The sequence below is a fragment of the Engraulis encrasicolus genome, chromosome 1 (genome assembly GCF_034702125.1).
Source record: "Engraulis encrasicolus isolate BLACKSEA-1 chromosome 1, IST_EnEncr_1.0, whole genome shotgun sequence".
Classification (NCBI taxonomy): Eukaryota; Metazoa; Chordata; class Actinopteri; order Clupeiformes; family Engraulidae; genus Engraulis; species Engraulis encrasicolus.
In genome coordinates, this window is record NC_085857.1 from 55,538,714 (window position 1) to 55,543,713 (window position 5,000).

The 5,000-nt window shown below is 44.0% G+C and overlaps 1 protein-coding gene across 1 annotated transcript in view; it reads left to right on the plus strand.

The window, feature by feature from the left end:
• radil (Ras association and DIL domains) overlaps positions 1-5,000 on the plus strand; it is a 36,046-nt gene that overhangs the window by 16,252 nt on the left and 14,794 nt on the right. The window lies entirely within an intron of this gene.

The window sequence follows — 5,000 nt, forward strand, 5'->3', positions numbered from 1 at the left end:
CATCACGCAGGTACTCTGGGGCACCTCCCCAAAATTGTGTCTCGACGCAGGGAGCGACGGCGTGAAAGGGCGAAAATAGGTCTCTGATTGGTCCTCCCCAGATAGCAGATATTTTGGCTTTGTTTTGGCAGATATCTGCAATTTATGGCTTCCTTTTGGCAAGCCATAAGCTTTTGGCAAAATTTTGGCATGGTTATGGTTGACCTGGGCGCCAGTGAATTGGGGCGTTCCTCTGGAAAGCAAAAAAAACAAAGATTTGGCTAAAATATGGGTTGTTTATGGGTTCCCACAACACATTAAAACGCGCGGACTGTGAATGAATGAGTTATGGCCAGGTTATGGCATGTGTCAGGTTAATCTGAACCTCGGGTGGAGAGCGGGACAGCAACGTTCTACATTGGTGCGCTTACGGCAACCCAAAAGACTGCCAAAATCAACTGTCAAGAGAAACTCGTGCTTGCCTCACTTCAGTTTCCCCCAGCGCCAGTGTGTGTCAGACTTCAGTTTATGCAGGTAAGTGCAGTTGACACGTTTTTATATTAAATACAACCGCCGATGACTTAAGAGATGAGGCATTTTGTGTTATCGGTTTTCATGTTGATTTCATAGGTCTGTGACCGTCGGTTTCCGTGTTATGCGCTGAAACTTAAGATACCCTTTTAACAGGAGCTAAAACACAAACGTCTGTGACACACAACTGTGACATTTAATCTTAGTTGCTACCCTCATACTCAGTAACGGTTGATTAAGTGTTGTTCTGTGGTTGAAATTCACTTTCAGATATCAATGCCAAGGGAATTTCAATCAAAGAACAACAACACTAGCAATCCCAGCTAACTGCCCAACGACAGCTAGCAAAAGCCGGGAGCTAGCTAACTCAGGCATGGAGCATCTTCTACCTATCGGCACAAAGCAGAGCACTATCTATCTAGCAATATCTGTCTGTCACGGAAAGTGTTGGACTCACTGTAATTCTAGCCTACTACTGAAGCAATCGAGTGAATCTGCTTTTTTCTACATTGTCTTTTCAGATGTGCTGCTGCTGAAGTCACCCGGTGGAGGAACTTGTTTTTTGACAGGCATACTACAGGTTGGTTCCACAATTTATTAACCTCTCTCTCTGGTCTAATCTTCGTTCGTTGTGAAAGTCCTTGCTTTTAATGTAACTGCTTTTAAGTATACGTCTGTATTGGGTAATGCAATGGTCGGTTTGTGTTTAAGCGCTGGCTATTTAACATGATCAGTTGTTAAGGCAGTGTGTATTGTTCAGCTATCAACAACAGGGGGTAAACCGTATACAGAAATGTGGCCCATGTAGGCCTATGTAATCTTGCTCTAACATTTGTAATACCTCAACACAGAGAGTAGCTTACTAGAGGTGTCAAAGGTAAAAGTAGAAGTGAATTCATGGTGAAATGTAAACGAACGCCTGCCCCCAGACCAGGATCTCTGAAAAGACTGAATAAGGGGGAAAAAACACCTCAGATATGCCTACTGACAAGTCCAGGGTAGTGGGAGCATTACTAATTATCAGAAAGCTTTAACAATGGCACATGATATAACATAGTGACTAGACTGTTTCACCAGTTATTCCTCTGTAGGCACACCCAATGAGATAGATAGCCTACTGCTTTGTTGTTATTGAAAAACCTAAAAGCTAGGTTAAAAAAAACTCCAATTTGACCAGTACTCTGATCTTAGAATCAGTGGGCTACTATATACTCAAGTGCAAGTTATATGTTTTGGCAGGGTTTTGTTTGATTGAGTATTGTTTTTTTTTCCTATTCTTTTTCTCCCTTTTACTTTTGACAATTCCGTAGATGGTTGTACAATCTACTGTAGCCTACTACTCATGTCATTTAAAATGTATAAAATATGAAATAACATCTATATTCTCTTTTCAGATGCTGTGCTGCGAACGGACACTGCAGTCACCTGTGGGAGGGGTCAATCAAATCGGATCTCAAAAACAGGTACCAAATTTTAATAACACCCCTCCCCCCTCTCCCGTCTATTACTCTATTAATCAAGTGCATTTGTGCCGCCACTTGGCCAGGACACCCTTGTTAAAAGAGATTTTTAATCTCAAGAGGTTTATTTTCCTGGTTAAATAAAGGTTAAATAAAAGAAGAAAAAAAATGTAATGCCACACTGTTTTCAAAGTTACTTTTGCATGTAGTAATTCAATTTGGTTTATCTTTTTATTCTTTCCTAGATGTCGCGAATCTGATCTGATCTACCTACCTCTATGTGGCAATAGAGTACCTGCTTTTACTGGCCAGGGGACCAAGATGAAAACAAGAGGCCTGTACCCAGACATCCAAGCACCCATCAAGTCACCCAGTCCTCCACCACCTGCCGTGCAGCTATACCCATCCATCAAATCCAGCCACTTGCCCACCCTAACCAGTCACAGCATTTGGAGGCAATAAAGTATAATGAAATGTATTTAATTGTCTTGTTTTTTTTTTCTAGATGCATAAATATTCCAGTTTCATTGTTGAAAATCACACATTTATTAAATGTGCGATTTTCAACAATAAAACAGGAATATTTAGTGATCCCAAATGTAGCCATAATGGGGCCAAATGTCACTTATTTGTCTTATAAGTTTCTCTGTATACCGGTACTTACATTTTAAGTATACAGGGAAACTTATAAGACAAAGAAGTGACATTTGGCCCCATTATGGCTACATTTGGGATCAATTATGGGTACATTATGGCAGTATTTAGGGTCATTTATGGCTGTTCTGGGAGAGTTATGGGTACATTATGGCTGAATTATGGGTACATTATGGCAGTATTTAGGCTCATTTATGGCAGTTCTGGGACAGTTATGGGTACTTTATGGCTGCATTTTGGCTGAAGGGTGGGGTCTGGAATTCCTTTTGGGGCCTTTAAGGCTGTACGTGGAAATCCCAAATAGGTTTTGGGTGAACTTTGGTCAATTTATGGCTGGGTTTGGTTGGTTTTGGCATGCCAAATTTGGGCCACTTTTGGCCCGGGGACTCAAACCGAAGCCAGCCAAAAGGCCAAGACACAATTTGGCCCAAAACTCTGCCAAAAACATTTTGCTATCTGGGTCTCGACCAGCCTGCTCTGTCCTCGAGTCGAGAACAAGCGCTACTTCCTTGTTCTAACCTTCGTCTGTCTACGGACTGTGAGCTCTTCATTAAATAAGTTGCCCGTGCTTTGTTGTTTGATTTATTTACACGAACCGAAGACAACACATGCGCTTGCAAGTTACGACGCTGAAGTTATTTGGACAGTTGAACAGTGGTTCCGAGGTCGAGGAAACATTCCGCTTCGTCCTCGACAAATGAGCCACTTCTTTGTTCCAAACTACTACTGTGGCTGCCAGTGCGATCAAACATGCACGTGATATAAAGATTTAATGTTTCATTTTCATTCTCGTCGAGTCTGTGATGCTAAAAAACAACCGACACGTCTAGTTTACTCTTTGTATTGAAGGCAGTTTCAGCGTGGAATGACATCGCGCAGACCATGCTTCAAAACAGGGCATAAACAAGAATTAACTGCATCATGGCTGCGTCAAGCTCACTCTGTGGCACAAGTAGGAAGCATAACTGAGCCTTAAACCCCCCTTTACACACACACACACACACACTGCTCGTCTCAGTTTTTCTCTCTGTCTATCTGCCTGTCTATTTCTCTGTTTCTCTGTCTCTTTCTTGATCCTTGTATCTCTATGTGTATATCTCTCCCTCTGTGTCTCTACCGGTCTCTCTCATCTCCTCTGGTTACCTGTCTCTCTGCCTATCTATAGAGCATGTCCATCTCTCTGCTAACCTGGTTCTCAAGCAGATCTCACGAAGTTGGGCAAAAATGCACGAGGGTCTGTGTGAGAACGAGGCTATCTCTCTGCATGTCTCTGACTCATGTTCCAAGGAATCCAATCTGTCTGTCTGTCTGTCTGTCTGTCTGTCTGTCTGTTTTCTGACCACCTGTCCCTCTATCTGTCTGCCTGATCCAGGTTCCAAGGAGTTCATCTTGTCTTTCTGCCTATACTGTATGTCTGTCTGCCTGACTCTCTCCTTCCTGTCAGTCTGTGTCAACTGTCTGTCTCTCTTCTCTGACTTTCAGGCTCGAAGGAGTCCATCCAGTCTATCTACCCGTCTCTATCTCCAATTGTCTGTCTGTCTGTCATTTTTTAGGTTCCAGGGAGTCCATCATATCTGTCTGTCTGTGTGCCTGTCTGCCTGCCTGCATGTCTGTCTGTCTCACCTGTGTGTCTTCCTCACCTGTCTGTCTGTCTGTTTGTCTGTCTCACCTGTGTGTCTTCCTCACCTGTCTGTCTGTCTTCCTGTCTGCATATCTGTCTGTAAAACCTGTCTCTCTGCCTCAGGTTCCATGCAGAGTCGTATATAGTATCTATATACGGCTCAGGTTCCATGCTCAGGTGTCCATCTTGTCTGTCTATGTATATCTGTCTGCCTCACCTGTCTCTCCTCACCTCTCTCTCTCTCCCCTACCTGTCTGTCTGTCTTCCAGGTTCCAAGCAGTCCATCTTCTCTGTCTCTCTCCTCTATCTGTCGGTCCGTCTGTCTCTCTCCTCTTCAGGTTCTAAGGCGTTCATCTTTCTGCGTCCATCCCTATCTGTCTCTCCTCTACCTGTCTGCCTCTCCTCTACCTGTCTGTTTGTCTTCCTCACCTGTCTGTCTCTCCTCTACCTGTCTGTCTCTCCTCCTCAGGTTCCAAGCAGTCCATTCTTGTCTGTCTCTCTCTCCCTGTCGGCCTGCCTGTCTCTGTCCTCTTCAGGTTCTAAGGAGTCCATCTTGTCTGTCTCACCTGTCTCACCTCACATGTCTGTCTGCAGGTCCTAAGGAGTCCATCTTGTCTGTCCTCTACATGTCTGTATGTCTGTCTGTAAAACCTGTCTCTCTGCCTCAGGTTCCAAGGAGTCCATCTTGTCTCTCCTTACCTGTCTCTCCTCACCTGTCTCTCCTCGCCTGTCTCTCCTCACCTGTCTCTCCTCAC